This window comes from Plectropomus leopardus, chromosome 19 (genome assembly GCF_026936395.1).
Source record: "Plectropomus leopardus strain MGB_pleo_1.0 chromosome 19, ASM2693639v1, whole genome shotgun sequence".
In the NCBI taxonomy this organism is placed as follows: domain Eukaryota; kingdom Metazoa; phylum Chordata; class Actinopteri; order Perciformes; family Serranidae; genus Plectropomus; species Plectropomus leopardus.
Genome location: NC_142194.1, coordinates 7,071,666 through 7,097,992, shown reverse-complemented (window position 1 = coordinate 7,097,992; position 26,327 = coordinate 7,071,666). Strand labels below are relative to the sequence as shown.

At 39.9% G+C, this 26,327-nt stretch overlaps 1 protein-coding gene and 1 long non-coding RNA gene across 2 annotated transcripts in view; one reads left to right on the top strand and one right to left on the bottom strand.

Annotated features, from left to right (window-relative positions):
• Positions 1 to 505: 505 nt before the first annotated feature.
• LOC148186293 (uncharacterized) overlaps positions 506 to 26,327 on the bottom strand; it is a 154,093-nt gene continuing 128,271 nt past the window's right edge. The window contains exons 5-8 of the long non-coding RNA XR_015774945.1: positions 16,880 to 16,939; positions 5,821 to 5,892; positions 2,768 to 2,854; positions 506 to 640 (exon numbers count right to left, since the gene is read on the bottom strand). This is a non-coding gene — a long non-coding RNA (uncharacterized LOC148186293). The remainder of the gene's footprint in view (positions 641 to 2,767; positions 2,855 to 5,820; positions 5,893 to 16,879; positions 16,940 to 26,327) is intronic.
• cdc42ep4b (CDC42 effector protein (Rho GTPase binding) 4b) overlaps positions 2,390 to 26,327 on the top strand; it is a 31,489-nt gene continuing 7,551 nt past the window's right edge. The window contains exon 1 of the mRNA XM_042507785.2: positions 2,390 to 2,554. The gene's annotated coding sequence lies outside the window, so the exon portion shown is untranslated. The remainder of the gene's footprint in view (positions 2,555 to 26,327) is intronic.

Genomic DNA, 26,327 nt, shown 5'->3' with positions numbered 1-26,327 from the left:
TCGTAAGCAAAAAGAGATATTGGACTGCAGTCAAGGGACAGGAAGTTGAGTTGAGAGACAGGAAGTTGAGTGAAGGTAAAGGATGAGAGTATAAGAGGCAAAAACAGTAATAAGAACAGATTAAGTAGAAGAGTCAAAAAGTATGAAGCACGGGACTGGAATAGGAAAGTCAGGAAAGTGGCAGAGTCATGAGGCAGGAAAGTCAGCAAAGATAAAAGACGGGGATTAAACATCTGTTAGGTTTTGAATGACAGGGAGCAGTCATATAATGTATGGAAGTTCGGTATGTCATCGATGACGTACCTCACAACGAACACTTAAAACAGGTAAAAACACACAATTGTCTCCTAAATTTTCATATACGGAATACTGAATTTTTTCAGTCGAGAAAGAAGAATACAACAGAGCATCAGATAAGTGAAAAAAATACAAAGTGTTTAATACTAATGTTAGATTGTTAGAAGAAATAAAGTTTAAAATTGCACATTAACATAAGTACTATTGCACAAAGTATGCCTCAGTTTGTTGAGTTGTACAGTTTGATGGTCACAGGTAGAAAAGACCTCCTGTGGCGTTCTGCGGTGCTCCTCGGTGGTCGCAGTCTACGGATCAAGGTGCTCCGAGAGGACTCCGACGTGGTCTGCAGGGGGTGAGAGATGTTGCCCATTATACCGAGCAGTTTCCTCAGCATCCTGCAACCTGCTTTTATTCTGCTTTTAGCGACGACTGCAGAAAATTTAAAACTTGAAAGTTATAAATTGGCAAAGACTTCCTGCAGTTTTCTTGGCTGTAACTTCCTGGAGTCATGGTTGCCTGGCAGCGCCAAAAGGAAACAAACTGCATTTTGTTACCTTTGGAAAAAGCCAGGTGAGTTATTTTAAGTGTTTATGCTAAGTTTAGTTAACTATATCTTTGCCTTAGCAAATTTATAGCTACAGCAGGGATACTCAACTTTGCGTTGGGACCGCTTTGACAAAATGACAGGACGCCAGAAACAGCAGCCACATACATGTTTCTAGGATTTTAGGACATTTCTAGGATTTTAGGACATTTCTAGGATTTTAGGAAGTCTTTAGGATTTCAGGACATTTGTTCGATTTTAGGTAATTTCTAGGATTTTAGGACATTTGTCAGGTCTTAGAAAGTTTCTAGAATTTTAAGACATTTCTAGCATTTCAGTACATTTCTAGGATTTTAGGAGTTTTTAAGGGTTTCAAAAAACATCTAGGATTTTAGCACAATTCCAGAATTTTAGCATGTTTCAAGGGTTTTAGGCCATTTCTTGGATTTTAGCACATTTTTGGGGATTTTTGGTCATTTTGAGAATTTAGGAACATTTCAAGGGTTTTAGGACATTTTTGAGATTTTAGGACATCTCCAGGACGTGAGGATGTTTTCAGGATTTAAAGACATTCCTACAATTTTGGGACATTTCTACGATTTCAGCACATTTCTAGGATTTTTGGACATTTCTCTGAATTTATGGCATTTCTAGAATTTTAGCATATTTCTGGGATTTTAAGAAATCCCCAGGGTATGAGGATGTTTCACAATTTTAGGACATTTCTAGGATTTTAGGACATTTTGAGGATTTTAGCACATATTTAGGATATCTCTTCGGTATGAGGATGTTTTGTGATTTTAGGACATTTCTTGGGATGTGGCATTTCTAGAATTTTAGGACAATTCTAGGATTTTAGCACATTTCTTGGATTTTAGGATTTTTCTGTGATTTTAGGACATTTTCGGTTCTTTAGTACACTTCTGGGATGTGGGGAGTATTCATGAATTTAGGACATTTATAGGATTTTAGGATGTTCCTAGGATTTTATGACATTTCTCTGACTTAAGGCAATTTCTGAGATTTAAGGACATCTCTATGATGTAAGGATGGCTCTGGATTTTAGGACATTTCTTGGATTTTAGCACATATCTAGGATTTTTGGACATTTCTTAGAATTTATGACATATCTGGGATTTAAACATATTTCTGGTATTTTAGGACGACTCTAGGATGTGAGGATGTTTCACAACATTAGGAAAATTCTGGGATTTTCTGAAGTTTCTTAGATTTCAGGACATTACTAGGATTTTACAACATTTCTAAAATTTTAGCTCACTTCAAGGATTTTAGGACATTTCTTAGATTTATGAAATATTCATTTGCACTTCCTAATGCTGTGTGCAGTTTACAGAACAGTTTGAAGAACTTCTTTTATGCCAATTTGTCCTGGCCGCCACCAAGCTGAAGCTCTGATAAATGTTCTTTTGCTGTGTTGGGGATAAAAAGGCGTCTGTCCCTTTAAACCGCAGCAGGAGGTGGTGCTCTCCGGCACATGAGAGGAGGGGGAGGGAGGGCCGCTTTGTGCGCCACACACATGCAAACTAAACGGACACTGGAGCACCAACAAGGGAACTGTCCTGCCGCAACTCTCCTGCCGAGGACTTTGTAGTTACACGGAGGCTTTTTCTCCTGCGTTGCTTTTCTCCTGTTTACGGAAAGCCGAGTGGACTATAACCTGAAACTTCTCCGTCGCTGGGACTGTAAAGAAAGGTAACATTTCTTTATTATTTTAGAGTTGACTGAGCTATAATGCCCTGCTGTATTACTTATTTATACTGCGAGTGACGACGTGTTATAATTATCAGGCTATAGTTAGGCTGCCTCATTGAGTTTTCAGACTATTCAGTGGTGTTAGAAAAGAGACTTAGGTTGAAGTAAAGACAACGGTGTGAAATCTGCATCTCATTTGAATGTCAAACCTACCTTTGGTCAATCAGCGCCTGGGTGTCCCATATGGAGAGACAACAATGAGCCCTCTGGCGTCCTCTGTGTCCTCCATCAGCCGGCAGACTACAAAGTAAAGGGCAAGCATTACATGATGAAAGTCACCACTTAGGTGTATCTTTTGTAGCTCAGAATGAATGAAGTTGTGCAGAGTAGCTCAAACTTTTTTTCTAATGTTGTGGGATTTGCAAATAGAGAAAAATGAGATTACATTACATTTTGCACAAAGGCACTACTTTAGCAAGCAATCCTCCGTTTTAAAAATGAAATAATACATCATGAAATTATAGAATTATCCGTTTTAGAGGCAAGGCCATAATAGGCTGATTGGAGGAGCAATAAACAGCAATGACAGTAAACTATATCACATTGAGGATCCCCACTAGGAGTCCTCAAGGGTCCACAGACCTCTGGATTCACAAATTACACATGACTAAGGGACTGTGCTGTATTTATCATGGCATAGGGGCAGCAGAGGTGTGAATGTTGCAATGTTATGAGTTTTTTTTTTACAATACAATAACCATCTCATAAAATACCTATCACAGTATTATAGATTTTTTATTATTATTATAAGTAACAATGATCCTCTAAGGAATGAAAACAGGATGTTTTTTTTTTGTTTGGCTGAACAACTGTTTTCTCACTGTAATGTCAGTGTGAGATGACTTTTATTTTCAGTGGAAGTATGTGGAAAAAGTTTCCCCTTGAAAATAACTAAAAGAAGATGTGAGAGCTTCTGTCCAGTTGCATTTTTTCAACATTGTAAATGATCAGATGTACAAGGTAATAAATGTCAATTTTTATATGCTATATTTAATTTAATTTTAATGCTATATTTTGAAATCGGTATACCGCTTTAACACTAATCATTACCCTCCTCATAGCTACTAATATTTTGCTTTAAGCCTCCTTGGGTGACTGGGGTAGTCATAAATAACCATATTTCACTTTACACCACCCTCCGCTCTCACTAATAATGAACAGTCCCTAAAACCTTCAGTTTTCATATATACACAAGTGGGAACTAGGTTGCAGTGTCTGAAATAAGTGTCCCAAATAACTATTTTGAGCTACAGGACAGGATATGGTTTAATCAGAGCGGCCAGATGGACCTAAAAGCATCAGTTCTCTTCACTGAGAGTTACGTAACATTAATACTCTGTTATGGGAACACAAAGCACAGTAAACTCTCTGGGAATCTACCAAGAGCTCAACAAGCTACACGGCCACTTTCACCTCATCTCTCACTCCCAAATTTGTCCACTTTCCCGCGTCATTAGAGAGTTGTTCCTGTTTGTGTTTACAGACCTGGCACTTGCCTGTCATGCCTCATCATGCCTGATGAACTGGCTAATTTACTCCAGAATTTCCACCGTGGCCGTAAACCTGCCCGGCCTCATTCATCATGCTCCGATCGAAGGCCGAATAAGTGTGTGCTTGTCTTTAACTACACTGACCATAAAGTGTGGAGGCCCATTTTATAACACTCTATTTAATTATTCAGTGCTCATCGTCTGTAATCAAGTCTTGTTAAAGCACCAGTCTGGACAGAAAAGCATGGGGACATACTGACTAATGGGCCTGGCTGTGGTGTTGACTGTTGCCCTTTGACCCCCTCCTACACTCACAAACACACAACCACACCCTAATAACAGCTTGTCATTTCACTTGATGAATCATCTACCCAACACTTATTTTTAGCTCTATGTTAAAGCAAAATTAAGCAACTGGAGAGATTCAGGCCAAGCCCAGACTGCCTGATCACTATCACCAAGCCAGCAGCGCCACTTTTCCAAGCTTGCTTTTCTGTCTTTCCCAGTCACTAAAGCGATGCATTATCACACACACTCCAGGCCTTTCAGCTCCTTATTGTATGACTTCTCCAGAGCTGCCAGGCAGATATCTCTCCATCAAGATCTATTGTGTGCGCTGCAGAGTCAGAGGGGAGGGGAGCATGTGTGTGTCATCTCTGACTGACTGAGCTTTTTTTGTGCAATGGAGGCTCTGGAGAATACTGCCGCTGCGTAGTGAGGAAGCTGGCTACCTGCCCGACTGACTGCGCTGAGGTCATTACAGCTTTATACTGGAATAGAGGGTGTGCAGGAGTGGGGGTTGGGGAGAGGCAGTTAGACTCATTTTGCACTCTCATGAAAACACTATCTTCAGGCAGTTTCACAACTTCATTTAAGTATAAGCCAACTAATTTCCATGTGACTCAACCTTGAGTGAGCATTGTATTGTGTGTGTGGATTTGTTTTTATGTGGAGGTTTAACTCTTTGAAAGTTTCAAAAACATGGGAAGTTTGGAGTGAGCAACTTAAGAAGAAATGACCCAAAAATTAGTAATAAACAAGAAAAAAAGTACATGAAAGTAACCTGAAAGTTAGCACAATTAGCAATTTGCAGATTTACAGTTACACACATTTCAGCATGGCAGCTGCCCAAGCAACAAGTGACGACGCTGAGGGACGAGACGCTGTTATCCATTTATACCACCAGCTAGCTTTTCGATATAGTCTATAATTAACCCTCTGAAACCTGAGCTAATTGGCTTCAGTTCTTTAAAACATGAGAAGCAACAAAAGAAGAAATGACCCGAAATTTTGATATAAATTAGTAAGAAATACAATATTTTTTATTTTTTTTAATTAGAAAAAAGAAAGTAAAAAAACAAGGAAATTACTTGAAAAAGTGCTTAAACTGATAAAAACATTCTGTAACATAATTTGAAATATATAATTATGGTAATTGATTTTTTTCCCTAGCTTTTTAAAAATAATTTTCTAAATCAACAAATTTCTTGCAAATTTCCAATAATTGTGAAAAGCTTCTGAATGCAGCAGAAAAAAAGTTGATCCAGGTTTCAGAAAGTTAATGCATGGAGCGTAAAGTTTTCACTTTATTTAAAAGAAGAAATTAGTTAACCGGAGTCAGATGTGATAACTTACAGTTTGTTGTGTGCTCTTGTTGTTTCCCATGCCTCAGGAAATGCCTATGTAAATTGTTTGCAGCCTCAGCAATCCACCCACCTTTATCCCGGGCTCTGTTGGAAGCCGGCAGGGAATTATTGGAGCGTCTTTTGGCATTTGCAATTGGATGGCCTGCAGAAAAGCAGAAAAAAGCATGTTAGCATGCTTTGAGACAGACTGATGATTTTTTGGGGAAAAATTGATTATAGTGTTTTCCAAGCAAGATTGATAGATTTTCTATTTTTGGAGCTGGACTATTCACCAGGAGCACTGCAAGAATAAATTTACCATTTGGTCATGCATTTCAACACATTCTCGGAGCACAGAGCGTACTCTTGGCACAGACAGAGCAGCAGAACGCTAGACCCAGTGAAACTTTATCGTTACTTTCAATGGCTCTAAAAGTTTGAATTCAGAGTTCCACCTGCTCTATGTTCACCGACCCAAAAAAATGTCAGAATTTAGAGGATTTTAAAAAATGGACACACACATAATAAGAAAAAAAAAGTTGTCACTCTAAATAAAATATCTGAGTCAAATTCAACAGGGCGGCTGTAAAATGTGAAAAAAAACATCACTTATTGAAATGTTATTACATTAGTGGAAGCATTTCAGTAATGCACTCCAGAGCTCCAAAGCCGTGAAGCCTCCCAGTGTCTGTGAAGTATTAATCACTTCAAAGGTGACGGATTTGTATTTTTTTTTCAGCTGTTGATACTAGAAGTCACCGGGGTTTATGCTGAACTCCCTGGGGAGAGTTGTTTTGTCTCAGACAATTACAGGATTCACCCCGCCTGCAAAGAAAGCAGCGAGGTCTTCGAACTTCGAAGAGAAATCATGCTCAGGGTGTTTGAGTTAATCTTTGAACAGACTTTATATGGAAGCAGAATCCAGTGTGAAATCTTAAGGCATTTCGCGGGATATATTTGACTTTGAACTTCGATCAAGGGAGACAAATTAATCAGATCAGTATCCGTGAGACAGAGGTTCCTTGTGCAAAAGGCCGTGATTTAGTTCTGTGGTTTCCAACCTTCGTGGCTTGTGGTCTCTTAAATCAAAGCCACGTCTGCTCTGAGCTTTTCGTTTTCAGCTGCATCTCAGATTTATTACCAGGTCAACCAAAGATTTGTTTTTCTTTGTTCATTTGAAAAGATTTTCAGCGGTAATGTTATCTAAAAAAACAACCTCTGTCTTGGAAAATTGCAACAGATTGATCATTCGTGTTGGAATTCTAAGGCAGAAGGTCAAGATCCATCTAACCCAAGTTTGTGGACATAAAGTTAAACCTTTTTAACAGCAACATAAAAGCACACACAGTGAACCAAGTTAAATTACGTAGTGTCTTAATGACGTTGTGTTAATGTAGTGTTTGCACTGTAAAACGTGCCGTTAAAGTAAATACAGATGAACACAGGTTCTGCAACTTTATACTCTTGGCTGAGGTTCAAACTATTATGCTCAGAATCTGCTTACACAATCATGAGCTGTTGTACCTTCTTGGAATCAGTAAAGACATGAAGGACTATTAACATGTCTACACGTTTTCTCTTTATTAATGGCAATATGGTAATTAATGTAGGTCCTTTGTTGATGCTTGTGAAACTCGTCATACAAACATAATTTTGCTGCAGGAGTCAATGCTTTCCCAAGCAGATGCACTGGGACGATTTCAGATTGGATTTCGGAAATACCCACTCAGAAATATCGACTTCTGACTTGAAATGGATCGCATCATGAGGGTACAGTCAAACATGAGCAAATGCAGGCAAGTGACCAGTGTCCAAAATTAACTTTTTGCCTCACTAGCCAAGAGGACTGGCCAAGCATATTAATCAACTGCCTGCGTGTCACATATACATACAAACCTGAGCAAAATGTGAAGCAAAATTCTGGTAATACAAACATTTACCCATCAATATGGCAGTCAGCCTTCCAAAATATATGCACCAAACAGAAAATCAACCTGCACTTGCTGCTTGGCGGATATACATTTTGGATCCTGCATGTGGGCAGTGTTGGGTTTGACAGACACTGAAAGCAAGCTTGCTAATAATTAGTGTGAAATATGATATTATATATATTTTCTTTCACTCTATTCCTGTCTACGGATTCACTGCTTGCCAGGCAGCACCTCCTATGTTGGGCAGAGTGTTTATTTCATTGCCAACATCATACAAAAGCTGCTGGTTAGAAACAGCAACAACCAACATCTCCTTTACAACATACTTCTTTGCTACTGGCTGAGGCTGTGACTTTGCTGGGCAGAGTTCACCAAAGTGGATGCAAATTTGCTTTGTCATAGCATGCAAATATTTTAGTGGCCCCTCTGCTTGCACTAAATGGAAGTAAAAGGGAGGCGAATACTTGCTGGTGTTAATTTCGCTCATGTGTGGTTATACCATAGCTCACAATAGAGCAAGATTTAAGGAAAGCCTCAAAATATGATTACAATTGTCTAGCAGAAATATGTTTTTGCTTTAGTCTTATCCTGTTCCTCCTCTTACAATCCCACAGATTTGTCTTTTGACCCCTTGATAGGAAACCACTGATCTAGTCAACAGAAGCCTTTAGTTCAGTTTTGTTCTCTACATAGTCATGTCCTATTTTATTTTGTAAGAGTATCCGAGATGCATTTCAAATCTCCTTTTCTGTGTATGCTGTTTTGAGCCAAACCCCCTGCAAATCTATCAACATTCAAGTTTCAGCACAAGGTTGTAACCCTGTTACTCAGAGAGAAACCTTAGCTGATTCTGTCACAGTGACACCACATGCCCTTTACCATCCCATTTAACAACAATTTATCACGGCTGTTCCCAGGAAAAAGGGGGCCACTTTCTCTTTTGTGCAACAACCCGAATGCACCTGTCACTCTACCTCTCAGATCTGGGCCTGTTTTGGTTACTGTCAGTGTAACGTGACCATTGTGGAGGAAAATAACCAGTTCAACAGGAAATATTGTCCTGTGCAGCGCACACTACACAATGAAGTCATTTCACTTCCTTCTTGAAAACACCAACTAGAACTAAGCCCCAGCTTTTAAACATGTGCTTTACAATGACACATTATGTAATACAGCCATCATCACTTTTGCAGCACATGTCACTTAAAGCGTAAAACCAGTTTGGATAATTATCATGTCTGAGGTAAAGGCAGTTCCAGTGAAACTCACTGTGGCCAGCCTGGTGGGTTGTTCCCACATTGAGAATGTCTGAGAACATCATCTGTGGTTTCTGTCGTACACAAGAGCACCACAGAGTAACATCATCTATCATTGGCTGGCACACCTGCTCAACCTCTGGAGTCCTGTCCAACCACAAACACATTTTGGGACACGTGTCATAGTTCTGTTTTAAATTTCGACTTGCTGACGATAGTACAGGTGGTACTGATTGAAGGGGATATTCCTACTCAGGTCTGTTTTTACATTTTTGTCCATTATGTCTAATAACATACTCGCAATCTCCATTGTAGAGATTTGGGAAACCCAGACTTAGAGAAGGACAAGTTTGAAAGGTTCACAAGGATCACAAGCCTCCTACAGGTTTCCCAAAAAAAGTTTCCAGTAGCTGCAAGGATTTCCACTCAGGGAGTCCTCTTCGTGTTTACTTTGACCATTCCAAGAAAAGTGTTTGACGTTATTTTTGTTTAAAGAGTATTTAACCTACAGCCATTTGTATATCAATTAGTCATGCTGTGTTACCTTGAATTTGTGAAAAAAAAACTTTTTCTTGCATGTCTCCATGGAAAACAGCAAACATACTGATTTCATGATCAACAGGGGTCCATGTTAAACAACAGCAAAACTATATCAAAACACCTGTTTACTCTCAACTCCTGCAGTTCAACAGTTTCATTTATCTAGTCATATTTTCAATACTTCCCAAACACATTCATTTCAACACTGAACTGAAAGTGAAACATATCAATGCACTCTCCAAAGCCGACTCCTAAATAAGGTTGTTTACTTAAAAAACGTTTACTTTTACTTTTGCTTTTTTAGTAAAAATGCATGTATTTGGGAAGTATTGAGTACTGACAGCAAGTTTAGATAATTGAGATTCTGATCATAAAGTGTGAGTTGTGTGAGTTTTTAACCATGTTTTGATATAGTTTTGCTGTTGTTAAATGTGGACCTCTTTTACATTCAGAAAGTATTTTCTCCTTTTTTGGATATTTTCCTCGCCGTGGAGGCATTTGAAAAACAAATTTAAGGTAACACAGCATGACTAACTGATTTTCAAATGATCATTTTGTGGGTGAAATAGCCCTTTAAATATATATATGTATGTATATTTAAAAGTTGTAGGAAGCTTGAACTTCTTGCCCTGATTAAAATTGTTTATACCAGAGATTTTCTTGATAGACTCGTCCTAATAAAATGCTTTCAACAAGAAAAGTCATAAAGGATAAAAATCTGAGAATATGACCCAGGCTGACAGATACTAAAATCTCCCTTTCTTACGAAAAGGTACTATCTTAGAAAACCTTGGAAATTCCTTCTTGAGCTGCATAATTATCATCTCTCCATGTAATTGAATTCATTTTTGAATCTTTTGTTGCGCATACAGTTTGAAGCTGATAAAAACCCGGCAGCTGATACATTTATCAGCCGAATTGTGTAAATGACACAGTCTGATAAGGAACTCAGTGGGTCTTCCTTTTCTTTGTTGTATATCTCTATTAAAATCCAGCATGCAAGTGCAGCCAAAACTCCATCAGCTCTGTCGTCTGTGGCAGCACTAATGCTTCTGAGGAATACACAGTCAAACATTAACCACCTAAGATTGCATCAAGTTTCCCTCCTCCGCTGTTTATCACCGACACAATATTGCTTCTAGCAGCAGGAGCCACGATTGTGCAATATATGTTGACTCGACTATGACTGGGTCATACATTGAAAACACACCACTGGTGGTGTGCAGCTGGCCGTTGCCGTCCAGGCTTTGGGCTGTTTACAGTCCAGTGAGCCCTCATTGTTTCGCGGCTCTGTATGGACACAGAAACAGGTGGTTTCTCTCTCAAGCGTACTGAAAAGACAAAGGAGGACTGTTGGCGTAACTGTGGTCACCTCTGCGCCCACTAGATGATAAATTCATGCTGGGAAACTAGTTCAGGAGGCCGTCACATGAACTATTTGTTGGCTCTTGTCTGATGATCCTTTGAGAATTGCTGGTTTCCTTATGAATAAAGACTCATCTTCCTGCCCTAACCTCGAAAGGACATTTTAGGTCAGCAATCCAGCTCTTTGAATGGTTACCTTGATAGATAAGCATCTCCTTTGTTTCTTTGTATTGAATTAACGTGAATCACAGTAAATAATAGGTTTCATTCATGTGGGTCACCTTTGAGCCCATTTTGCGTGTGTGTGTGTGTGTGTGTGTGTGTGCATGTATCTGTTTTCCTTTCTAGGTACATGCGTGCAGGTTGGGTGTGCCAAATGGGTTTGGTTATCGTCTTCCTCTGTACTTTGTTTTTTGTTCTTACGCATCTATTGTATTTTGTGTGACATTGTTGGTTCCTCAGTTACAGAGAAATTTTGTCTGCCGTTTGGGAACCAACAGGGTGTGTGTGTGTGTGTGTGTGTGCGTGTGTTTGTTTTCGAGCCGTATTTTCGTGCCTCTCCCTGATGACCCTTGAACATATTTACAGCAGTTTGAGCGGAGGCCGTTGATGGACTTCAAACTTAGCGCTCACTTTACACACAAACACACACACACAAACAGTTCCTGTGCATGCAGCCAAGACATCTGTATGTGCTTCACTAATGGAAACTTTATGCTCGCAGACATATGTTTCCAGGAAATCCAAGTTGTTGCTTGATTGCCAAATCAAAGCAGCATGCCAGATGTTTGAAGCTATCTTTAGGAAAACTAAATTAAAGTAAGATGGATTGCAGTAAAGTGACACTGATGATGCCTCAGAGACTTTCTTGACATAATTAGGTGGTGATTCCCGAAAGCTCTCAGAATTTCAACTTTTATCATCTGGCCAACAGGTATGGCTACGTGATGTTTAGTTTTGGCTTTTATGTGTGTCAAATGTAATCTGTTTTCCATGCCTTTGGCATCTCATGTCATAAAGCTACAACTAATGATTGTTTTCTTTAAAGAGGACCTATTATGCTCAATTTTGGGTCATACTTGTATTTAAGGGTTCTACAAGAAGATGTTAACATGCTTTATAGGTCAAAAAATACTTTATATTACTTGTACTGTCTGTGCTGGAACACCTGTATTCACCCTGTGCTTCGTTTTAGTGCCTGTTTCTTTCAGCCTGACTCCAGAAAAAAGCTCAGTCTACTCTGATTGGTCAGTGTTTACAGACCTAGCCATACTTTCTACTGTAGAAAAAATCACCAATAAAAGCCCTTTAACACAACTAGACATGGTCCAGCAGGAATATTATCCAAAAATCCTGAAGAAATAACATCAGCAAACAAGACTCGATGTTAGCATTTAGCTACATGTAGCAGTGTGCTTGCAGCCAGGCAGTGACTTAAACAGAGCGTCTGTTGATTTGAGCCTCCAACTTTCTTGGGGCAGCCCTAAAAATCAACAAAACAACAAAAGTTTCTAAACACAACTGGGAATGTTCCAGCAGGAAAATGATCCAAATTTAACAATTTTAGCAACCAAGATTACATATTTTCCCACCATTAGCATGCAGCTACATGTACTTTAGCAGTGTAGTTTCAGCTGGGAAATGACTAACTGAGAATAGCAACACAGTGTAGCAGTGTGTGTCATGTAAACACCTGCAGCAGTGAGTCTGGAGCAGATGACAATATCAAGAAAACCAGCACATTATGGAGTCATGCTGTAGCAAGAGTATGAAAAACTGTTGAAAATGATTGTTCAGAATGACAAAGAACCTTAAGCTTTACTCACAGGGATTACTTCTATCCTTGTTTACCAAATTATTTGAAACTTTGGCCATGTTAAGTAGAAACATCCTTCATTGTACAATTATATATCATATAGTTCGGAAAAGCATAAAAGACATCCTTTAAATAACTGCACCATTAAAAATGTTGAAAAATACTGAATAAAAGCTCCCAGAGTTCATGGTGACATCTACAAAATCCTCACTTTTTCATTTACAATAAAATTAATGACAAAAATATCTGCAATTCCTTACTTCTGACTGCTGGAAATATAAAACAAGTGATATTCTTGCTGCATACATAACAAATGTTTCCTCAACTATCAAAAGTTATTGACTACTTCTGTCAGTACTAATTTTGCATCCTATCTGGCTTTAATGACATGAACTTAGCAGCCGTGCGCATACTGAGTCCATATTAGATTAAAGCATGCACACAAATCATCTCTGTCTCAGTGAGCTGAGCCGCTGAAATGTAATCAGTCCTTGTGTGCTTAGCTGGACATTCCCGAGGAATCACTTTAGGACGAACTCTCTCTCTCTCTCTCTCACACACACACACACACACACACACACACACACACACACACACACACAGACAGTGAGCATGCCCTTCTCACACACAGCACTAACCAAATCACAGTGGATGTAGGTAAATCAAGTAAGGTTGCAATTATGTTAACAATGTGCTTTACAAAGGAAGGAGCTCCAGTCGTCCTCTCTGTCCTGTTCTGGGTTTTCAGCTTGACAGCTGCTGTTGTGAATTATCAGGTTGAAGTGGCCGTGTTTGTGGTGTTCTCTTTTGTCAGCAAGTGTTTCGTTGTTTGCGTTCGGTGTCATTTAAGTCAACACCAGGGGGGTTTATTAACTCATCGTGTCTGTCAGAGCTGGGCGTCCTGAGGCCTTTATGGTCAGTTTGAGTGTTTGACCTCAGTGGGGAGGCTGCTCATAAAAAAGGCCAAGAGCCGTTAAGAAGTTGACACAGTGCAAAAAACGGTCACTTATCTCCCCGTCACACTGAGAGGTCTCCTGCTGACTGAAAAGTTTGTGCGTCCTGTTTTTGTGGAGTGAAGATTGTCAAGCTGGCATTATCTTTTTCATGATTTGACATATTTTGTCTCCCTGAGGTCTCCTTTTAAGTAACTTGTTAGTGCTTCTGACCTTCTTTCAGAGTTTGCACAGACATGAATAACCTAGAAAAGTCAGGGAAAATGCAAAAGGCAACTTCCAGGCCTCGAAAAGTTTTGGAAAACTAAATACAGCCTAAATGTTTGGGAAAGTCATGTGATGATGTTTGATAAACCTGAATAATACAATGATAGTTTCTGTTTTTACAGTTTCTGGCTGTGTTAGATTTTTTAAAAAACATGCCTTCATTAAAAAAAAAAATTGTAAAGAATAATTTTTAAAGAAAAACATTTTTAAAAGATGAAGAAAATTGCCAACATTTTTTTAAAGAAAAAAAAATAGCTAAAATCTTATTTTTTAAAAGTAGCCTTTTTTTAATTGCCAAAATTTTTATAAAAATACAAACACAAAATACAGCTATTGTAAGTTGTATGTCCCTCCCATAAAGCCAAAATCAAAACAAAGGTCGCTCCCCTGTACTTAAAAAATTATTTGACATGCCTCCCCCTTTTTGCAACCGTCCCTCTCTCACTCTCTCGTAAATAACAAATAGTCCCTAAGTTCTATTTAAAAATTCAGTCCTGATCCTGTTCTGAATTCAGTTTCTAAATAACATATACATTTAAAAGAACGTATTATATAGTTATGAAAAAGAACCGATGAGGAGTATTGACGGTCATTTCAGAGAATGTATGGTGTTGCAAATTTCCCTCAAAGTCATGGAAAATTAATGTGTGTGAATCCTGTTCTTTCTTTGGAAAAATCGCAGCTAATATTGCCACTAAACTACTTGAACTTATTCACTAAAGTGCAGGCCAACTGTGACTTTGGCATCTGCACCATAAAGGAGCATTTTGTATTCCCTTTAGCAAAACCCTCAGTAGAAATTCTGCTTTGTTTTGTCGTCCAGCAACTATTGGACGGTAATTCAACCACTTGGCTCAGATCCTGCACTCTGTTACCAGGCGTGGATGCTGTCTGTTTGTCGGAGACTGATGAGGCAGATTTTGGCGATTAATTAGACGCTGACATGCACGCACTCACACACAGTCCAATCCCTCCACTGTAGGCGTAATGAAGGTTTGAGTACATTTCATGCGGGACACGGAGAAAGAACGTCTGTCACTGTGCTGGCATGACGGAGTGAATCCAATGTGGTGACACCCTCCTCCGCCCCTTTGAGGGTGTGTTTCTCTTCAGAGCCTCCATCTGTGCCTTCTGAAAAATCCCTGCGGTATTGTTACTTCACATGAGTAAGGTTGTGGCCTCTCACATATTTACCCAGGATATTATTCATACACGGAGAGGAGGGACATTTATCCCCAAAACAGACTCTCAGGAGATCTGTTTTGGGCAATGGCTTATTATATAATCACGAAACATGTTATCTGTGTGGTTTTCGGCCAAGGTTCTTCTCTGCTCTCTCTGGCTGGAGCACAGCATGGCAGCCCACCCAGTATCTGACCAAACGCTTTGTGTGCAAGAGTAACAGCTTTATAAAAAGACCAGCTCGACTGGAAACACAGAGAAATCGGTTGGACGCCTGTCCTCTGCTTCTAGATATCAGGATTTGGAAAGATTAAAAAAAAAAAAAAATCACTCAACCTAATCATGCGGTGATTGTGTTGTTTGAGATTTGGGGGTCATAACAGGAGCTTGTGCAACACATTAAAAGCAATAGATAGGATTTTGGAGCCGGACAGAGTGGAGCTGGCTGGTGGGCAGCAGGAGGTCGGTTTGTTTGTGTTTTTTGGAGGTGTGGAGTTTGTCCTGAGCTCCCGTCACACAGAGCAGAGGGCCGGTTCAGGCACGCTGGTTTTATTTGCTCACGTCGAACACACTGCCCTTAATCCTCCTGTGGTTTTGTTTCTGCCGGTGCAGCATTGGGGCCCTGGAGGCTGATCCGCTACAGTTTACAAACACACACAGAGGGCGTGTGGTACTTGGGCAACAGTTCTGCTGATGTAGGTATAATTTGCCGGCACAGCTGTTTGAACTCGTCTCCCAAAGATTTTTCCACGTGAACACGATGAGTGTTCACTATCTTGTCAGTCAGTCTTCTGCAGATAGAGCACTCAACATTTCACCCTTGACCTCTGGAGTCAAAGTCTGAGCTTTTCAAAAGATGGTCGGAAAACGTGTGCACGTGAATTATCTGCTAAACCTTTCGAAAATTATGCTTAATATCTGCAAGTTTGTAAATGTGTAGAAATGTTTTGTAGTCGTAGAAAAAATGTCTAAGTGAAATTTCAACCCTTGATTAAAACTTTCCCCTTGATACAGAAAACATTTTGACCAAAACTTTGGTCAACTAAAACTGGACTAAAACTCTGAAGTAGAAAAATGAATTAAATGTGACTAAAACTAATAAACATTTTCCCGTAAAGACGAGAGGGGACACTTTTTGAGTGTCCCTTGAAAGAATTAATATATTTTTAACAGAAAAAAAGTACAGTTCAATACTTTTCTTTCATGCCACACATGGGTAGAAATCTGTGATGTCGTAGACATCAAATTTTGTTTTGCAATGTGATTGAATAGTGTTGCTATTATCGCCATAGAGATAGAAGTTTACAAACCTAACAGAGGATTTTATTTCCCTATCAACCGTAATGACTGAGAGGAATCCACCGCTCACCGGCAGACTGGGGGTTAACCAAAATGTAGGTTTGGTTAGTAAGTTAAATACACATATACAGCTGTTTGTGTAGATTTTTCTTCACGAAACGCAACAGAAATAGACTCAAAGCAGAAAAAAACGCATGGGTCACTGGTTACCATGGAGACAATTCAAACCTTTTCGCTGAAGCATAAATTAAAAACAACGTGCTGCTCGTAAATTTCTACCAAGCGACACTATTCAAAAGGGATAAAATAGATGCCAAAATTAACACTAATCGCCACTGGATCTAATCTAATAATGTAAATTATTGTACAGTTGTATATATATTACAGTATATTCATAGTTGGAAAATAGATTTTTTTCAACAGCCATTTTGCTGCTGGTATGTAAATTCTTTTGTTTTTTTACCAACCACCATTCTGTTTCCACTCTTAAAGTTTATAATAATAAAATAAAGTTTTAAGTATAAATTCAAAATTTACTTACCAACAGTTGATCGGTTTAAAAGGCTGGAACTGGAAGACCCACTTTCAGGTTCTTAGACATCTACAATAGCAAGAGAGAGTTTTGTATGAGATGAAGACGGTGTGTTGGCATCACTTCACTGTAGTTTTACAATGTGCCCATCGGCGAGATGAGGTAAAAACAAACTGATTCAATCGTTTACTGAATGCCCTCTTTGTGTACCCGCCACTGTGGCTGGTAGGTTAATCAAATTCACCTGCGACCAGTCAATTTCACTCGCATTTGGCAGGTGACGCGTGCTAATTTCCAACCCTGATTATGTAAAAGCCTCGATACACTTTTCTGCAGTGACTACAGCCTGCGAGCGTGGCATTTTTCAGGTCATAATTTGCAATAATGGTGGCAACTCCTACGTGATATAAACTTTATTTTTGTGTAAAGTGTCTCCTAATAAAGTTGTGAAGCACTTCTGCATATTCTTTAGGACAAATGTTTTTCTGTAACTCCGTAATGCCTGAGGGTGAAGAGTTTAATTTAATAGCACTGTTATGTGAGGACAAGTCTGTTGATGTTGGAGAGTTTGCTAATTAAGGTATTAAAAAGGGCCCTCAGGAGATTCCGTTTTAATCAAATAAGGTTTTGTTTACACTCAACCTCTCTCACCAAAAACATTATGTTCATCCTCAGTGCCTAATAAACATGTTGAAAGCATTTCTGCCTCATAAAGCATAAATGGACTTTTTTTTTTTTAGGAATTTGACCAAAAAAAGTAACTCAAGAAGTTTTGTGTCTTGGGCTGTCAATCACACCTCTCTGCGGAATACATCAAAACAATTAAAAAATGTGAGTTGTGGTTGGAAAAAGCTAGTAAGTGGAAATACAATTTCCGAGGTCAATAATTAAGTTTGATTCTGAATTTAATAAAATGGCTGTCGTCTCCTTTGTTTGTCCTCTTTAATGGCTGCATTAGTGAAACACATAATACAAACACTTGACATGCTCTGCAGGACCACGACTGGTCACAAACATCAAAATCTATTTTTAATTATCTTAAATTATAAATTAACTAGCAAAACAAAGCTGGTGCCTGTAATGGGACATTAGGCATGTAGATATAAATGCTGTGTCATGATTTTTTTATTATGTGTTTATCATTTAAGAGCGTGGCAGGAATACAAACAAAAAAACAACAAATGGGTGCAGTTCATCCAGGATCATAATGGCCACAGTCATAAGAGTAGAAACATGAGTTTAAATAGGAAATATACAAAGCAAGATATTTAAAACGTCAGCACGTTGTCCCAGATCTTGTCAAAAACACCTCTTCTACCTTCATCATAAAACAGCAGTCTCTCCAGATGTAGTGCGTTTGCTATAAATCACACTTTGGTGCAGAGTTCAAAGGCAGGAGTTTTAAATAACAGCTGTTAGCATAGTGGCTTTTCAAAGAAGAAGAACTGCGGCCGTAAACTGGGAAACCAGTTTGATTCGGGAGCTCCTTACCCTCCAAGCAGAGGACGAGATCAGCTGTCATGTGACAGAGACGGTAAATGATTGTGATTGACATGTTATGCATTTGTTATTGTTAAGAAAGCGCTGTATGTTTAACACTAGTGGTGGACGCTCGTGTGTTAAACGTCACGCCCATCATGCCTCCTTTGATTTGGGGATGCTGAGATGCAGAGTACAATCACGTAGTGCAGCAGACTGATGCCTCCGCTGGTTAGCTCTGTGTAAAAGTGCAGGGGCGGTATAAAGGGGGGACTTCGTTGTGGCCCTATAGTTTGATCTCGGTGTAAAGGCAGCAATTGTCTGCTGTCATGACAACATATGGATGTAAACTGCAGGTTGACTGGTTGGGGGCGTTCATTTTAATCTCTGATCAGCTGCATCAGGTCAGTGCAGGAGGAGCAGCGACCTTTACTGCTAATGCTTAGTGTTTTCATGCAGCGCGAGTGTTGAGTGAGAGCGTTCAGAGCCCTCCAGGTGTGTTTATATGCGCTGGATCTGTTTACTGTGGGATCGTGCTTTCTCACAGACCGAGTTACACCTGTGATAAATAGGTATGCCCATCCTGTCAGCTGTCTGGACAAGATATTTGGGGCATTTGTCATACAGGGTTAGCCTCAGAGCTTGTGTCTAGATATGAAGTTGAACAGGAAGAACGAGTTCTACTATAGCAGGCTGTAACCAGGCAGTGCTAAAGAACAAAGGATGGCGTAATGCACAGTGTTGTGTGTCAGTAACAGGTCGAAGCACTATTGTCGATAATCAAATCAAATGTTACTGTATCATTCACGTTTTTTTTAGGACTTCTGATTCACTTTTCAGGTATGTTAGGCAAAGCAAGGCTGAGTTTGTTTGTGTTTCTTCTTCTGTTATCTGTGCGGTGAGTTGAGGACAATAAGTAGACGATGGACTGAAGGAACCTTTGAGGCTCCTGGAAAAACAGTGAAGTGAGATGGAGGCTTTGCTAATGAGCTCACACCAAGGCTACAGCAACATGATGTGAGGCGAAATCAGATTCATACATAGTTGATGATGCCTCCTAATCCCTTCATTTTTAGCTGATTTAAGGCTTCTTTTAATGTTAAAGTTTTTGTATGCCTTTGCGCTTAGATGTTGACAGTTGGACTCAGAATTTTTTCTAAAGTAAGATGAAAAATAAATCAATTTATAGATGACATCCACTATGATGGGTATTATATCCTTGGTAAATGCATAATGAATTGTGTACTACTGGTGGACAGACTGGGTCCAGTGCCTCTGACACTCCTCTCCCCCCGTGGGAATCACATGTTTGGGCTGGAGGGCCTCACAAAGTAGCTGCAAATGAAGTTTGCCGACCTTCTTTGTCAGAGTTGCGAACTTTTCCTTTCTTATGCAGCTGCATTGATTAATTGATTAGCAATGTCATAAATGGCCCGCCGTTGGCTGGCCTGCATATTCATTTGCATATCAATGTTGCTGACAATAGGATTGAACAATGGAGCAGATTCAAGGTTAAACAAAGCAGAGGTCTCTTACTGCGCAGACAGCAGAGGCTCTGTGTTGAACATTAGATTTGAAAAAACAACAACTGAGGACTTAAAGGGGAAATACACCTATTTTCAAAATTCATACATGTTGCTACTATGGTCTAGACAGACCAACAATATTAGTACGCTGAAGAACTCTCTCCTATATCCAAAATCGAGAGTGCTAAGCTAAGAGCTGCTATATCAACAGTGAATTGGGAACAATGCTCTAGATGAGGCTGAAGTGGGTTCCCTGTAGCTTGCCTGGTGGAGCGGGCCCCCAGTGTGCACATACTTAAGCTGTACAACAATAAAGGAAAAGCAAAACCAGCAATATATTTTAAATTTGTGAGAAAATTTGGTAAAATAGGCAAACAAATGCCAAACAAAGAGAAAGAGTAGCTCATATTCACAAAAATTGAGCTTCCCTTAAAAAAAACCAAAAAAAACCAAAAAAAACAAAACATGGTGGAATTCCTAATTTCGGTGGTGTTCCCCTTTAAATCTAGATGAGGCAAGTCTTTTATGTTTTACTTGCCCAAATGAAATTTGTAAATATGGAGACACCCCTGATGTGGTACATTATTTCCAGACTTCATGACGTGATAATTTTGAATTTTTTGTGCTCAGAATTGTGTCGTTATGCTTTCCCTGCTGGAAAAGTATATTATTTATATTCCTCTTTTCATAGCCTCTTCTGTAAATATCAAAGTAACCGACAGACGCTGGTTGGAGTCCCTTAACTGTTATGTAATTACCCTTTACGTGTTTCCTTGTAACTCTTACATGGAGGCTTCCACCTTCTGAATAAATGATACTCTTCCTCTGTCTCCCTTTTAAAATTTTAAAGCAGTCAAAAATAAAACCAGCAGCTATCGCAGTCAGCGTTGGTCTGTTGCTTTAACTCGACAGTAGCTGAGCTGTGATTGGATGAGCAGGCAAAGCCTCTTTCTCCTTGCTCACCGGGTGAGAGGAGAGAAAGTGGCGTGGGATAACCAAGGACTGTATGGCGCCTGTGATCCACGGGATTACAAGAGTGAGACTGAACGCTGATGAGCACGGTGGTTGTTATGATGTCATTCTGCGCTCAGTCAGGGTCTGCCAGCGACATAAGATGCTCTTAATCATTCATGGCCCTGTCACCACTCGTCTCAGTTTGAGCCGGAGTCATGTGGCACTTTGAGTGCTCGGTTACATAAAGGCTTCGTCACCGGCTGGCACGATGGCCGAGGCAATAATTCTCAGCTAAAACAAACAAGATAATACCTATTACTTCTTTAGGCATATTTAGTGCTCTAACACAAACGTGTTCAGCTGCCTGTGTGTGTTTTTGTGTATATATCGATAGTAATATGACCTCTGGGTCTGTTTGGCTCCACGAGCCTGTAAAAAGAGAGCTGAGAGGGAATTTTGCCCCCAGCTGAACTGAGAAGTGCGTGGTATAGGCCATACAGGCCAGACTGGAATCCCCAGTCACCGAGTTGACTTCAGCACGATGTATGAGCAAACACAGAGCTATGACTGTGTGTTTTTTTCCAGCTGTCTAGACACTGAAGTGAAAGAACTTTTACACCCTCATTTATTTTTGAGCGAGTCGTATATTATTCTCCCCACGCTCACAAATTCAAAGAGACAGCACCAGCAAATAATGTAGAACATTAATTCCAATCCACACGTTACCTCCAACCCCCAAAAATAAATAAAGGAAAGCATCAGAAAAAGTAACGCCTCATTTCCACCAAACAGTCTGGTTAAGTTGAGTCGACTAAACATGTCACATGAAGACTGGAAACTATTGAAACAGAAACATATTCCACTTTGTCTGACAGTATAACACTTCCTCTACAACTGACTGAAACTACACATTTCCCAGTGATAGAAATTAGAACAACTAATCAATGAATATTCAATATTTCAAGATAATAGACTTAATGTCTGAACCAAGTTTGTAAATATGATTACTTTCTATTTTCAATTAAGTAGAGAAATATCAAGTCTAATAATTTAAGAGGTTAAAGTCAACCTCAGTGCTTAACACTGATTTGGGAAAAGTGGGATAGACTTCCCAAAACAAACTGAAAAAAGATGCTAAATATTCTTTTTATGAGAAAGAACATTTAACACAACTACAGTTTTATATGCAGAGCACTAAAGCACTTTTTTGTCAACTTTCAAAATGGTCTCTTAACTGTTATTTTGAAACAGTAGACTGCACATAACACTGCCATTCTTCATGATTTATCTTTTTGAAAGTACTGAAAGGCTGGAGCTGAATATGACAGGACTGCCTGCAGGCCGTACTTCATCTTTTGTCATGCCCACAATAATGGGGTCTTGATGATCCTGGGGGCGTTTGAACTATTCCTCATCAAACACCAAGGGGCCACCATAGACATAAAACGGGCCATTTCCTAGAAAGACTTAAGGTGTGGGGTTTGCACCTTTTGATATTCGAGCACCCACTGACACATTTTATGCCGAGGTTGAATGTCTTGGAGTGACGAGGCACATGAAAGGCATTCCCCTTGTCTTATTGCCCTGCATGTGGCCACCGTGAAGGGTTAATCCATCCATCTGAGTCCATCTGAATGAGCTGATCTCTCCATGTAGGGGATAAAATCTCTCTCTCTCTTGCTGTCTCCGGCCGGCTTAGAGACAGGAAGCTCGCTTGGTAGCTAGTGATGTTGCCATAGAGAAATACAAAACTATGGGCAGCGGGGAGGAACATATCAGTTGATGAGTTGTCTTGAGAGGTCCGTCACACATTCAGCAGGCCTTTTGTGCAGCAGATACTAATTGGCTAACGCACAAGGCATGAAGTAATAAAGGCTTTGGCTAATAATAGATCATACTGCATTAATCTTACCGCTGTGAGTCCGCTCAGAGGGACTTTGTGGGTATTTGTTTGCTCAGTGCCAGTGATACTCAATTTACAGCCAGCGGGCCAAATCTGGTCTTCCAAAAATGCTTTTGTACTTTTAGTAAACACAAGGTGCCAGAGTGCATAAACCAGCATCAAATTAGAGCTCGTTTGTCAAAGAAATTGCCCGTGGGGGTCCTAGCTAAGCCCCTAATGTCCTAAAATCCTAGAAACGTGCTAAAATCCTTGAAATGTTCTAAAATTCTGAAATGCCCTAATATCCAAGAAATATCCAGAAATCCTAGAAATGTCCTAAAATCAGAGAAATGTCCAAAATATCCCTAAAAAGTTTCTAAAATCCTAGAAATGTCATAAAACCCTGTAAAATTTGAGAAATGTTCTAAAATCTGAGAAACACTGTAAAATCCAAGAAACATCCTTCAGTCCTCGAAATGTCCAAAAATCCTGGAGACATTCTGAAAAACCTACAAATATGTATGCGGTTTCTGTGACTGGCCTCCTGTCATTTTGCAAAAGTGGCCCCCAAGCAAAGCAAGTTGAGTGTCCCTGCTCTACGCTATAATCCTATAATTTGGCATCAAGTTGCTGTTTAAATTCCTAACAGTAAGCCCATTCCAGTTGTCACATTGTTGTAAGGGTGTGAACTTGAACTGAAATGGCTTTTACAATTGAACTTGAAAATATGCTTTTCGAGTACTGTTGTTACTGCTTTTTGTTCGGCTTTCTTTTGTGCCATCTTTTTTGTTGCGGGGATAGTGCATCTCCGCCATTAGCAGCAGCAGAACGACAGAAGAAATCTTGAATGAAGTTGTTCAATATAGAGGATAAAACCTTGGCAGCGGCTAGAGTTCAGTTCTGTTCGGGGATGATCTTTCTTTTCAACAGAGCTGTGCACTAAAAAAAAACAAAACAGCACGAGCTTTCATCATCTATCAAACACCCCTCTGTTCTCTCTAATGGTACAGTTGCCTTTTCAATTCAATGGGTTCTTGTCAGAGATGCAAATGTTTTCATGGGTGACGTTGCTTCTGGAATATTGTTGAGTGAAGCCCCCATTCATTCACTGTGGGGATACGCATACAGGCCTCGAGCGTGGGCTTCAGCTCCGGTCTTAAGACACTGAGAATGATGGGGCTGCTGTCTGGCTAAAACAATCGAAACCCTTGTTAATGTCAGTAGCACATGGAGCTAGTGGACTGGAGCTAGCACATAAGTGGGTGTTTAAACCTCTTCTCTACTCGGTTTGAGATAAAGTTTCAAGGCTTGAGTCACTGGTGACTTGAGGACAGTTTGGTCTGAGTGCTGAAATGAGCCATTTTATTATTACATATGTTATTATTGAGCCAAAAGCCATTTATACACATAGATCCTGCGACAGGGCAGCAACAAAGACCCTTCATTACGCTGGCTGACAGTAGCTCGACCTATTTGTGCATGTAAACGTACTGATGACTAATGACTGACTGCCGGCTGGGTGTGTTAGGCCTTGATACAGATGTTGATTTAGTGCTGACACCTCCTCTGCTTCTAGCTTTAAGATGGACTCAGACTCTTTTTCTCTTGCTGTTCAGGCAGAAATATCACGCCATTATTCTGCCTTGCTACTGTGTATAAAAGGTACTCTTGCTGAATTGGGGGACAGAGTTGTCTCACCTTTGAGCTGGCACTGGAGGTGGTAACAGCACCAATGGACGTCTATGTAAAAGGGTTAGCCTGCAGGACAGGACCATTTATGGGATGTGTGTGTGTAGAGTTGTATCAGACTCAAAATTATGTCAGATGAATCTGACTTCAAATGTTGCGATTTTGGTTTTTTTCCTTATAAAGTTTGACAGTTTGAACGGGGCTCAGTAGGACATTCAGTGTGACAGCGGCACTCGTGATATAGAAGACAAGCTAACAGTGTTAACAAATCGCAAATGTGCAACAAGACGTTTAGCCAACGCTAGATGTCAAACAAAAGAGACTGTATAATATTAAGTTGCTGTGAGCTGTAAATTCACCACTTCTAAGGCACAAGACAGACGATAAAGCTGTCCTCGAGTCTTACAGTGCAGAGTCTCTCTTTCTCTGTGTCACTGCAGCGGATGCTGCAGCCTCTTACAAAGAGTGGCTTGACTGTCAAGAGCACTAACTCAGCAGCAAAACCTGGGGACCAAAACATCACCAAAAGTACACTGAACAGCACAATAGCTTGCAAACAAAACCCTAAAAGCTATCTCAGATTGAGGGGTCTCCAACTGATGATTTGAATATCTGATTTTCAGGGGCAGCCCTTGTAATGAAAGCGAACCCACCAACGGGAGATTTCAAAAGCAGCTGATAGCAGTAAGCAGCTAACTCAAAGAGGAAGAACAGCAGTTTAAAATGCACACAATGTTGTATGTCACACTGTAGTCTGATGCTGTTGTGTTACATCATGCCGGTTTTGCTTCCAGGGGACCAGCATGCTATGTAAAACCACACATTGGGATGGCCTGATGCCTGCGTTCTTTGTTTCTGAACAAAAAAGCAAAGACGGAGTAATGAAGCGACTTGGTAGCGGCACTATCATGCAATCTCTCTGTAAAAGGGGCAAAAGATAATAAGTGAGCAAGATCAACCTTCTGTCCTTACATAAAAAAAGGACACTTTAATCTATGACTTGGCTATCACCAGAGCTGATAGACAAATGTAGGTCAAACATGGCTAATGATGTGCGTTCAGTGAAAAACAGATAAAATGAAGCCAGGATAGAGAGAACAGAATATTCTGTTCTAAGGGCTCCAATTTCACCTTAGAGGCAAAAAAAAAGAGACACAGACTAAACTGAAAGAAAAGCACAGAGAGCTAGCTTTGGAGGCACTTTATCTCCTGATGATATGAATTCAGAACAAAAAGGAGCAGATCTGAACTCTCTGAGCTGTGCTGTAACTCGATCTGCGCTGAAGAAGTTGCTGTTCATTTCTTCTTCTTTTTTTTTTCATTCTTTTATTTCTGCCAGCTTGAACTGCTCCGGCTCCCAGTATCCTGTGTCTTGCGGGTTATGTAACAGTCAGGGGCCTAAATGGGAACTAAAGCGCAGCAGAGACAGCGGACACTGCAGCCGCTTGAAAAACTGAATGTGACAGCAGCCTATTAGAGTGTTTTATGAAGAGCTATAAATGTACTAAAAGAACTGCATTGACACATTTCAATAGGAACTTATTTTTGCCCTGTTGAACTTCATGGGTGGTGTAATGTCTGGTTTTGAGTAAAGTGAAGGTGCTGTGAACTTTGTACCAGAAAGCTTTTCTCCATCATTGCATAACAGCCTCTCAGACTCCTGCATATAAAAGCTTTTGTTAGTGTAGAACCACTCAAGTGAGGCTTCGTTCTGAAGCTCTGGCAACAAAAGTTTCCATACTTGATGCAGATCAGGACAGAGGGAGTTATCTGATTGTGGGTGATGAGAAATGAATAGACATTTAAAGTGGTACACTCTTAGAAATAGAGGCACTAACTTGTTCCCGTAGGAGAACCGTTTTTGGATCCCTGTAGAACCGATTAAAAGAACAGCAATGAACTACATTACCCATAGATTTCTCTTGCA